The sequence below is a fragment of the Crotalus tigris genome, unplaced genomic scaffold (assembly GCF_016545835.1).
Source record: "Crotalus tigris isolate CLP2741 ecotype Arizona unplaced genomic scaffold, ASM1654583v1 scf7180000017952.28453644438:3035480, whole genome shotgun sequence".
In the NCBI taxonomy this organism is placed as follows: Eukaryota; Metazoa; Chordata; class Lepidosauria; order Squamata; family Viperidae; genus Crotalus; species Crotalus tigris.
The window spans coordinates 1,000,433-1,013,117 of NW_024096741.1; the positions used below are offsets into that span (position 1 = coordinate 1,000,433).

A 12,685-nucleotide genomic window follows, 5' to 3' on the forward strand; every position below is an offset into this window, starting at 1 on the left:
CTATCACAACTTAGATAAGACTGATGTCTGTGTTTAATGATAGTTATTTTATGTATTGTCTGAAAATCACCTATAGCCCAAATTAGGAATAAGTCAGTTGCAATAAATATTGCAACAATAGCAGTTAAGATAATATCAAACATATTAGAATACAGTAGTCAAAGGAACATTAAAAATTATCAAAATCAGATGAACAACTTTGTGGCTGTGATCCTCTGATCTGATCTTCATGGCTAGTAGTTTCCAGAATGAAAATTGCAATCATGGAAAGACCAAGAAGAGGATCTGAAGGATCCAAAGCAATTCAGCTTTCTGGAACAGTCCAACTTAGGGAGATCTAGACAAGCTGCTCAGATATTCTTCATATATTTGCATCTATTGTCCCAAAGGTGTTTTTGGGATAAGAAGCAAAACATCTTCAAGGAAAAAACAAAGAAAGTCCAGTTCCCTTTTGAAAAAGTGTCTTTGGAATAACCATGACTGGATGACTGAGAATCTCCCTGGACATTTCCATCTGTTATGTTCTGTGAGAAGGCTCCCACCGCCACCCCACCTCCTTGGGAGAGAAATCAAAATAGTACCTTTCTGTAGAAATTAGCCCTTAGGTTTTCATACCTTTAGTGCAGCCTTTCCAGGTGCCATTTATTTGGATTGAAACTCTATCAACCTTAGTCAATATTATTAACAATATGTGCTTAGCTGTAGTCCCTAGTTAATAGTCCCCAGGATAGACATTGACCATGCTGGTGAATGATACTGGAATAATCATTCCAGACTAGCATAGAATGACAAGGATTATGGTCCAAGTCATCTAGATGTCACCAGGCTGCGGAAGGCAGCTTTTGTCTGAGGATCAAAAGGAAGCACATAAAATTGGTGTGACACATTTAAAATCTAATCAGTAAGCTATAGAATTGCCATTTTGCTCTTATGATCAACTTGTATATCAACTTTGGCTCATCTCCCTTAATTCTGGAATTAAGATGCAGTTCATGTTGAAAATTCATTGAGCCTTGGCTTCTGGGCAAAACTAGCCAACCTTAATTTATTGAGAAACAAATCACTGATAAATCAGGATTACCATTCAAGATCTAGGAATGGAGGAGAGATTCATTCACCTCACATCTGAATGTGAACTTCACTTAATTTGAACTTCCTAAACTAATACACAAAATGAAATGCTGTTATTCAGTACATTTTTTCTGAATTTTATTATACAACAATGCTTCTGTTTTTTAAAAGTAAAAACATACTGTACATAAATGTGTACGTTACAAAACATCTAGAGAAATATAGATGTGCATGAAATTAATATATGAAAATATTTTTAGGAATTAGGAAAGTGCATAAATATAAAATTGGGAAAATATATGTAATGCAAAATACTTCAAAATATTTAACCTGTGGTTTTTCATTTAAATTGAATTGACCATAATTATTTAAATGCAGAGATTGGCAAGTTTATTAGTTTCAGTTTCTTGAATTCCTGATCAAAATTTTGTTTTGGACCATCATTGTTTTTGTTCCTAGATATGCATGTAATATTTCTGCTAATATATATTTTATGAATATTTCCTAGTATGCTTACTTTTCACACATATTTTTCTTTAATTCATTTATGTATTTTTCTAGAATAATATACTTTCATATGCACACTATCATAATATACTTTCATATGCACACTAGTATGGATATACAAAATTTTTATGTATATAGTTTATTGTGGCAAATAGCATTACAAAATTAATCAGCATACAAATGTGTTCTATATATAGTAATGTATTTTTTGGCTTGTAAATTAGGTGATTTCATACAAATTTTCCTCGGAGAATCTTCTAAAAGAAAAAGAAACTTGCTAATTAATTTACAGTTCCATGTTCAAAGATGCTCACATCTGAACAAATTAGCTTAGGAAATGTTTTTTTTTCATATTATTGGCATTTTCCTATATACTTCAAAGGATTTTTGTCTACTTATAATCTCTAATTCATGCAAAAGGTTTTGCCCTTGCAGCACATTGGCCTCTTTGTCCTGTTCTCACTAAAAAACTGAAAACTTCAGAGTCTTCTCCTGGAGCAGAACAAAGAACACAGGAATCAATTTCATTTTCTAAAAACAGCCCAAACCCTGAACGTTGTGGTTCTTCTGAAAACAACATTTTGTCCATGATATGCCCTTCCTGGAAGGAAAGAGTATTTTCAGTCAACTCTTCTTCTTGATACTCTTATCTTATGAGGTTTCATTAATAGAACTGAGAATAGAGAAATCCAGAAAACCACACAGATGGCCTGGTTGAAATAATTTACCTACCACTAGCACATTGACTTTATACCTGTAACACTGTGTGCGCAGATGAGCACTGCATCTAATTTGGTCTCTGGATCAAGAGTCTTCCTCAGCCTTGTGGTCTCCAGATGTATTGAATGGCTAGCGCAAACATGAGCAGCTGGAGAGTTTACCTAACACGTGGAGATGAGGGCATCCATTTGGTGAAGGCTAATCTAATCATGGAAAGGAGAAAAAAGATCCTTCATAGCTGCAGCAATGTAATTGGGATAGATAGAAAGTCTCTTATTAACACGGTCCTTGGCCCAACCTGGCAAATAGACAAAAGCATTGGTAAGAAAACTAAAGTGTTTTTACTCATATTTCATATATCTCTTGTACAATATTAACAATAGAGAAGAAGATGGAAGTCACATAGGATTTATTCAGTAGTCCAAAACTGAAAAAGATGATAATAAAACAAGATTATAATTATAGCCAAAAATGGCAGCTTTATAATATCCATTTTAAAAGAACTAGTGAAGAAAAATGGCTTAATAAAAGTAAGAAAATAAATATGCAACTTCATTCATTCAGTCGTCAACTTCTAGGCCAACCAACCCCAAAGATTCTGGGTGTCCTAGAAACTAAATAACATCTACAAACAATGCAGTTAGAGAAAAATCATCTTTTCCCCACAGATGCCTCCATCTCCCTAATACAAGGTCTAGGGCAGGGTTGTCACAGTCACAATGTCACATGATGTGTCGCGACATATCACAATTCTTTTTCCATTGCCGGCAATGGGGTGATGCGGTTTCGCCAAGATGCATCTGGCCCGTGAGCCAGCAGTTTGACATCCTGGTCTAGGGTAATAGCCATGTTTTTAATGCTGTTTTAAGATTACAAAGCAGGAGAGTCATTCTGGATGCTGTTCCAGGTGATAGACATGACTTTCCTTCAAGGTTCTGCTAAATTGCTTGATTGATGGGACTAGGAGTGATGAAACTGTTTCAGATCTTATAGGAAGGGTAGAAACCATAGGAGTTAACAGTCATCAAATAACTATTGTAAACCCCCATGCCATATAGGCCTTAAAGATGATAACTAGCAAACAGTACTGCTATATCAAAAACTGATTAAATAGGCAATGGAATAAAGCTGAAGTTGTAATACAACTAAGGGTTTTGTAGTTTTCCTAACTCCCAGTGAGAAGGGAGGAGATAGGTCAATCATTTTGAAGGTGTTTGGATGGAAATGTTCTTCCTAGATAATAGCATTTCCATAGTCATGGAAATAAATATCTTTATATATATGTATGTGGAGTGCATCCAGTATGTCTAGTGAATTATTCTGCAAGCACAGTAAGATTAATACCTTATTAAGAAAGAAGCCATAGGAAAATCAATTTGGACTTATGCCTAAAATGGTACAATTCATCAAGTTATAAGTGATGGGTTGTGTGTGCTTGCCCATATCAACTCTCAGGATGAAAAAAAGTTTTTTTTAGCCAATTAGCTTTTTGGCACAACTTATACCATGAAGCTAAAGAAGTGAAAAGCCAGTTTGGTGTAGCCATTAAAGCATCAGGCTAAAAATCAGGAAACTATAAAATTCTAATCCCACCTTAAGCTCAAAGCCATCTACCTGACCTTGGACCAATCACTTTCTCAACTCTAGGAAGGAGGCAATTGCAAACCACTTCTGAAAATCTTGCAAAGAAAACTGCAGAGCCTAATCCAGACAGTTACCAGGACTCAACACTGCCTTGAAGGCAACCCCCCCCCCCCGAACAAAACAAACCCACACAATACAAAATGAAAGGATAACATTCCCAACACCTTTTCTTTAAGAGGCCAAAAGATATCATTTCTCTCCATGATTTTTGAAAATTGATAGCAATGATTTCTACAAGTTTGAAGAGAACGTACACAAGCATCAAAGCATAAGCCCTAAAACAGTGGTTCTCAACCTGTGGGTCGGGACCCCATTTGGGGTCGAACGACCATTTCATGGGGGTCGCCAAAAAAGGCTGTCCACCATTTTCCCCCCTTTTCTTTGGCCACGCCCCTGGCACCCAGTGATGTATAAGTGGTTGGGGGTCACCACAACATGGGGAACTGTATTATGGGGTCACGGCATTAGAAAGGTTGAGAACCACTGCCCTAAAACAAGTCTTCCATAATTTTAAATAGCAAAGAAGCCCAACTCCATTCCCAGAAAGAATTCAAACATCAGAACCCCAACCATTATGTTAAATGTATAGTAATATCCACTTGGCAGCATTATTTCCCCAGTTTTATCTGGTAAATTAAAGCACTAAGCAGAAAACAAGAAACTGTAAATTCTAGTTCTGTCTTAGGCATGAAAGCAGGCTGAGTGATTTTGGGCCACTCACTCATTCTTAGCCCAACTCACCTCACACAATTGTTGTGTGTGTGTAGGGGGGGGGGGAAATAGGACGAAGGAAGGACAGGACAACAATGAAAATGAAATAATGAAAACTCTGCATATATTTAAAAATGACTCTCACTTTGACATTCCATTGGCAAAAAAATGATTATTTTAACTGTAGTTGTCAAGAGATAATTTTATACTTAAGGAAAAATATTTTAAAATATTTATATTTTCACACATAGCAAAAAAACAAAGAATATAAAATATTTCTGGCAGCTATGTGGAAAGAAATACTGATAATATAAACTTTGCTGCACAGCAGATATAAACACACCCACAAGCAAAAGCAGAAACAAAGGCAACCGCTACTGGCTGAATGCATGCAGGCTTGTTGATGATTGAAGGGTGAGAAAAGGACGGTTTACACATGCCCGAGCAGTTCCCCCCTCAAAAAAAAAAAAAAAAATAGTTCTTCACACACCTCGGGTTAGCTGGAATTAAAAACTTGGCAGATGGGTGGCTGCCTAGTGCAAAGACCAATGCAGCTTAACCTGAGTCAATTACACGAATAAAAACAAAACAAAAGAACCCTTTGTTGGTGAAGGTCCAGGAAGCCCGCGTCTAAGTGGTTCTAACGTGTGTCTGACTTTTGGCCTTTGCACCTGTGTTCCTGCAGGGAAGGCGGCCATATGGGCAAATATTGCGCGCGTGTGTGTGTAGCGCTGGTTAGAAAGCAGCTGCTTCCTCGTTTTACACGGCGCATCCACTTGCTGATGCACACCCGAACGCGCATATAGAGACTCGCTGGCAGTCGCCACTACCACTACCAGCAGCAGCAGCACCCAAATCCCATTGCAAACAAAGGGAGATGACGGCGGAGCTGCTGGAGAGGTCTTTCGCCTCCTTCGTTTTGCAAGCGGCGACCGCCCGCAGCCCTTGGACTCTGCCTTTCCCTCTTCCTCCCCGTAGCTGTCCTCCTCCATCCCGCAGGCGGTGGTAAGTCGGGAGTCAGGATTCAGAGCAAGGCGAGAGGGACGTCGCCCGCGAGGGAGAAGAAGCGAGTGGGGCGAAACACACACACACTCTCTCTCTCTCTCTCACACACACACACACACACATATGCGCGCGCGCAGGGACTCACACAACCAAAACAAACCTCGCCCGCTTTCACCTCGGCTGATTGTCAACAGATCATTTGCAAAAAAAAATCCGAGAGCAGCAGCAGCAGCGGCGACGGCAACTGGCGGGGAAGCGGCGGGGGAATTCCGGGCGCCTTTGTGCTTCCCCCGCCGGTGTTTATGCTGAACGCGGTCTCGCCGAGTAAGGTAAGCGGGAGGGAGGGGGAGAGGGGGGAGCAGAGGGTTTCTGCCTTTCGGCGGAGTCTGGAAAGAAAGAAAGCGATGCATGAATCATCCCTGCTTTTTCCTACTCCGCGGATAGTTGACATACGCTTCCAAGTAGCAGCTAAGTGCGGGGAGATGCTTTCAGGTATGATTTAGGAGCAGGGGCGGGAGGGGGGCTCTCTTTTTCGCTCTTCCCCCTCCTCCTTGATTAGTGCCCAGAAAAAGTATTTTGTTTTGTTTTGCTGTGTGTGTGTGTGAGAGAGAGGGAGGGGGCAATTCCCATGCCCAGAGAGCTAATCTGACAGACATCACCTGCCTCCCTGAATGACTGCCGCGGTTGGATTGGGGTGATTTCCCACGTAATGTGGATCCCTAACAAACGGCGACATGTATAGTGAGGAGGACATGCTTCCCAAGCTGTCAAAAATGGGGGACATAAGCCCTTGTGGCCACTGACGTTGACATTAAATATATGTGCCTTTACTTTATCCCGTCGCCGATGTTTCAAAGAGCAGGAGGGAGGGGAGGAAATCTCTCCTCCCTTCTTAAGCCAAGGTATGTTAAAGAGGAATAATTTGCAAGTTGTCAAATGGCCATAGGAGTATTAGATGTATATACAAATTGTGTTATCGAGTTGTATGCTTTTAATATGTTTTAATAATGTTACCTTTCAGCATTTATACAGTTGTTTACTTAAAGCAAACTTGAAAACCAAGAAGACTATGAATACCACTTGCATACCTTTGGCCATCTTTATGATATTTCTTGGATTTATTTCAAGTTGAACTACCCAAACATTAATCTAAAAAAAATAGTTAATTTTACAGTTCCTTTGAAATTTTAACCTACCTCCCCCCCCCAATCCAGCTGCTTATATCCCTAAAAATAAAAAAGGAATAGAATTTCCTGCTTGCTCCCTTGCCTCTGAAGGCAGCATGAATGCATTCAGAGGCAGGACTGTCACTTTGCAAATAAACAGTGATCAAGCTCCTGCCTCTAAGAGAAACAGACTTCAGTCACTAATCCTTTCCCATACAGTAATGCAGAAAAGCTGCCAGGGCCAGTTTAATAGGAGAAGAAGAGCAGAAAAGTGGGCAGGCTTCTGAAGAGAGAGACCAGCTAGAGGCTTGCGAGAAGCTAGACTGGTAAGAGAGAAAGACTGATTCTGTTCAAGTTTGCCTGCCTTCCTAAAACTCTTAACTGAGGTTCAAGAAAGAAAAGGAGGAAGATCTGCCCTAAGCTTTTCTTCAAAACACAATCTGAGGTTAGTGTCCCTGTGATGGTCATGGGTTTGAGTAACGGTCATAAAGTGGACATGGTAAAAGCATTTTCTGAATGACCCAGTGAAGCAGTTTGAGCAGAACAGTGAGAGACAGCATAAAGCCAAATCCATTTTTTAACCAAACACATATAATTTATCTTCAAAAGTCCATCATGCATTTTAAACTATTTTATTACATATTTTCAATGCCCCAGTCATACCCTATTCAATGATTTTATTGTAAAGATTTACACACCTGTACATGGTTTTTTATGATAATTGTCAATACATCTTCCGTTCGCATCAGGAAAAGAATGATGCTGTAAGCACGTCTGTTTGAATATTTTAATGGGACATTAATGGGACATTCATGATTACCACTGTTTTTATAAGCTTGATTGGCATATTGCAGTTCGCCATCTAAAAATGTGAAGTTAAAAAATAGATACAAAAAACATATTCACTGGAGTCCTTATAGTTTATGTTGCTTGCTTTGTTCTCTGATTTTCAGCACATAAAATTCATGGTTAGCATACATTCATTCCTAAGGAAAGAACATTTCATAAACTTTTTTTAGCTAGGAACTCTTTAAAATTCTGCCTTTTATTTATGTCATTATAATATTTTAGAAATGGCTGTACAGTTCACTGTTCAAAATATAGAACAAAGATTATATTTTCGGAAAAACAATGAAGACCTGCAGATACATAAGTTATTTCCTTATGTATCTGCAGTCATTTTATATCTATAATATATATCACGGCAGATACAGAGAGAAAACAAGCAATTAAAGAATTTAATATTATCATAACAATATATGTATATATGGCAGTTATATTCTGTTGCTGCCTCTTTTTCTTAATATGCATGCAAATTACTATATATAAACATTCCCATTATATAAAACCCTTTTAAAGTTAAGATGTTCTGATTTTAAGGTCTGAATCTTGCTTTCTTATATCTGGCAAATTAATTCAGAAGGCTTGACTTGAATCTTCCAGTTCTTTGTTTTGATGATTACAGATTTGATACCACTTCAGAAAGCACATACAAATATTGCTGAAAATTTTAACAAAAGAAATGCAAATGAATTCATACACTTTCAGCTATAATGCTTAGTAGTAATCTGTCAATAATACTTAACCTCTCTTGTTGTACTATCTGATTTGCCCTTGTGAAAGAAAGCAGATTCAGTGCTGTTCAAACTTGTTGCATCAGATGACATAATTATAACAAGCATATTAGTTTGCTTGTGGTATTGCAAAGACAAACAATATTACTTCTGGAGTTATACTAACCGTACGACATACAGACTCATACCTCACCTGTAATTCAAGGGCTGTTCTGCTTTTCAATTTGTTTTCAGTTCAACATGTTAATAATGATCTTTAAAGTCCTTAAGAGCTTAGGTCCAGAATATCTTAGAATTGCCTTTTTCCATACTTGCCTGCCTACAATTCAATAGTAACCTTTTTTTTATAATTCTGTTGTGAAGTCGTGGGCAATAGTGGCTTTTTCATGACTGTACCTCAAAGACCATTTAAGAAGGCATTTGCTTTACAGGAAATGCAAATTTTATTTTTTGTCTCATTTTAGCTTCTGCATCTGCCTACTTCTTACTGTCTGTTCTTTACTTTTAAATTCTACTTTTTCTCTTCTAATTTAATTTTATTCTCTTCTATTGTAACTCCCTAGAATGTTGTAGAACATAGCAGTTTGTTTGAGGTTTGAAGATTGTTTTGGATCCTCGCCTCGCCAAAGTTTTATAATAGCCAACAAAAGCCTCCAAAATTTGTAAGTAAGCAATATTTAATATGACCAAAGGGGGTGATATTGAACAGATGACTAGAGAATAGTTATACTAACTATATTTTAATTAAATAAAAAGTTAGGTTTTTTGTAGCTCCACCCACTTATTTTTGGAAAGAGTTATACCACTCAAAAGCCAAGTCCTGTAAATCTGGAAAAAGTTGTGCTTCACCAGTATAAAACTCTGGGTGGTATAAAGGTTTGAATAAAAAAGAAACACTGTACTTCTGAAAAATATTTTTTTTTATTTCTAGTTATATGGCTCCCTATCTCATATTCATGACTCTGGATGGTTAACAACAGTAATATCTGTATGAATATACAATCATATAAAACCATATAAAAATCTTAAAAGCACAGGCAGCAGCCAGGATACAAAAAATCACCACACCATCAATGAATATAACTATTACCTTTTTAAAAGCCAGTACGATAGAGACCAATCTAATATCTACCCAAGGGAATGAAGTTCTAAAGGACAGGTACGACAGCAGAAAATGCTCTCTTCATAGCCCCACCACCATTTCTTAATAGATGGAACCTCAGGCATGAGTCTTCTGATATATCAGCTGACATAATCGGAAGGAAATGGTCCCTCAAATTATGCATCCCTGTGCGTTGAAGAGCTCTAGGGATCATTACAAGCACCTTGAACCAGGAAGCATTCTGGTGCAGCTTGTGGAGGAGACATGTAACATGCTCACATAACTGTCTGGCCTGTTGCATTCTGCTCCTGCTGTAGCTTCCAGATGCTGTTCAAAGGTAGTCTCATGTAAAATGTTTTCTACTTTTAGTCTTTTTTACTTTACGTTCATCCCATTAAATTGTTATTTAGAAGGGCAGAATATCTATAGCTCTTATATTGGATTACAGTTAATCTGTCTAACTAGCATAGGTATGAAATCTGGACTGATCAGCAACCATCTATAACTTTTGGGTTTTTTGCCCTCTATAATCTATCACATTTTAAAAGCTTCTGTGACTGCTTGTCTTTGGGTTATACGGTATTAACAAACAATATGGTTCTTTAGGTAGCAAAAAGTTAAAGCTCATGTCCAAAAGAAAGAAACAGAAATATATACATATTAGTTTGCAAAAGATGTTCTGGAGTGGGCAAAAATGCTCACATTGCTCTTGTCTTCAACTCTTTTTTAAAGTAGTCTTATCGTTTCCCAGATTCGTATGGCTGTCGTTTGCAGCTGCCACGTAGAGCACTCTTTTGGAATCAATTCTAAAGCATTGTATAACCCTAATAGGGTTATACAACCGTAGGGAAAAAAGACAACAAAAAGACAACAAGAAGATAAAGAACAAAAACAGCTCCTGTCATGACATGCTGATTGATGTTTAGAACAGATGAAAACTCTGTGTGGGAAAACATAATAAAAGATCCTAGGAATGGGCATGGCTACCTGGCTAGAAGCTTGAATAGAAACATTATATTACATGTTGCTACATTTTATAGCAGATTCCCCCACAATATTTTTTTTTCATTTTAACATCTCTTTGGGAAAATTAAATAATAGAAGCATACTATAATATTTTTGCTGAATTTTTGGGGAAGGAGGGGAACTGCAATAGGTGTAAAAAGTTTTTAAAATTTTTCTACTTTATAATAATTGTACTAATGATCCATACACGAATATGGATCTTCAAGCTTATGGATCTTAATCATAGTTCATGTTTAGGAGGCAAGAGAACTTTGAGTAATTCTACTTCTTCTTTTCCTGCTAGTAATGTTGAGAGATGGTTTTAAGTGATTGAATTAATGGAGGGCCATCCACGTATGTATACTTACAGTTAATTGGGTAGATGCAAGCCAGGAAAGACCCTGCAAAGTTTACCATCTTCCTCCTGTAAAGAAGTCTAACTTGAGACTTTATTCAAACTGAGCTGCCTTTTTGGTGGACACTTTTTATAAGACTTGATTGAGCTTCAAGAAACCCATTTTTGGTAAGATTGTAAACTTGGTAAGTTTGTTAAACTTTGGTAAGATGGCTAAACTGACCTCTTTGCCAACCATAATGGTATGTGGGAATGACATTGGAGACGTGGAGAAGAACCGCAGCCAGGGCAGTAATGCTCAGATATGTGGCAACTTAGTGTGTAGAAGAAATGTGGATTGTGGCAAATATCCCAGAAGGGCTCTTCCTTCTGGGACTGTAAAGATAAAAGGAGAGAAATGTACTTTCAGACTTGCAAGATTCTATTAATAGAACTTTACAATAAACTAGAGCTAGTACTTCTGGGTGAGTTTCTTGTGTGGACTACCTCACAAGGTTGACACTGACTTATCGGAAGGCCTTAAAAGCATATGTATTGAATATGATAAATTAAATTGACTTTAATATTTACTTTGATTTTTATATATGTGGTTTAAGTCTGGGATTTTGGAACTTTGGTTTTGTTATAAGTTGCAAACAGATTTCAATACCCAAGAGCATAATAACTTGTTAATAAATATATGGGCATGTTTAGGTTAAGTTGAAAAAAACGTTTTCCTCCATATTGATGGTGTCCATCAGCTGGGTGGTGTTTTTATTCAATAATTCAAAGTATTTAGGATTATTGGAGTCAAGAACCAGCCCTTTTGTATGACAAGTCAGATTTTAGAACCTTTATTAAAACTATTTTGTATTACAGGTAAATAAAATTCAATCATGATTTTTAAAAAACATATGAGAAAGAAATGCATCAATGGTATTCATCATAAAATTATTGTGAAGGGGAAAACAACTGTACATTGGTTGGCAAAGAATCAGGCTATAATCTTGTAGATTTAAGACTCTGAAAGATTGGTAGTCCATACATATATTATATACATAATAGTTATAATATAAATTAAAATGGCAGACCCTTGATGATATTTCAAAGCATGTGGCTCCAAATATGTAGATCTCTGATTGCTCACATTTTAGAACAGGTAAGATAGAAGTAAGTTGCATATAGTGAGGATAAAGTACACAATGCGGTAGTGCAAAGTTTTGCAGCATCACTAATTTTAAGTTGTGTAGATTTCCAATCCAGAATTCCTCTGCCAATATGATAGGAATTCTGGGAGTTAAAGTCCACAGATCTTAAAGTCACTGTGACTGAGAAAGACTGATATAATTAATGGTGGAGAAGTGGTGGGAAGAGGGGGGTCTCACTTGTTAGATAAATGAACAAATATAAATGATGAGCTAGACAGGCAGCCAGTTAGCTAAGCAACAAAAGATCATTCTACTTCTTTGCAAAGCATGACTCATTGTTACAACTGTGTCTGAAACTACTGTACATCAAATAAACTAAGAATGCCAAGAGCCACAGGATCCTTCATTTTCATAAGAATGAAAAATACTACAGAATTGAAATCAAGTATAAAAAATCTCCACATTTCAACATATTTTACATTATATATAGTATATCCACAATGTATAAAAGAATATAAATATTAATTCTAAATAATTTGTGATTTTTTTTACCTCGCAAGCTATCAGCAGTGTTTTCACAAGGCTCTGTTTCTACTCTTCAAGTGATCTCACCCATCTTCCACCAGCTGCCTGGCACTCTCCTCACCTGACCTTTGGAGTAGAATTAAAACAAATTGATGTCTTACCCTTCTTTGTTC

The 12,685-nt window shown here is 37.2% G+C and overlaps 1 protein-coding gene across 3 annotated transcripts in view; it reads left to right on the forward strand.

The window, feature by feature from the left end:
• The first annotated feature begins 4,825 nt into the window (after positions 1–4,825).
• Positions 4,826–12,685, forward strand: part of LOC120308853 (potassium voltage-gated channel subfamily B member 2-like) — a 94,734-nt gene continuing 86,874 nt past the window's right edge. For 2 of the 3 annotated variants that reach the window (XM_039345442.1, XM_039345441.1), the window contains exon 1: positions 4,826–5,987. The gene's annotated coding sequence lies outside the window, so the exon portion shown is untranslated. Of the gene's footprint in view, positions 5,988–6,036; positions 6,151–12,685 lie in introns of those variants that run through there. The other variant, XM_039345440.1, reaches the window with a different exon arrangement.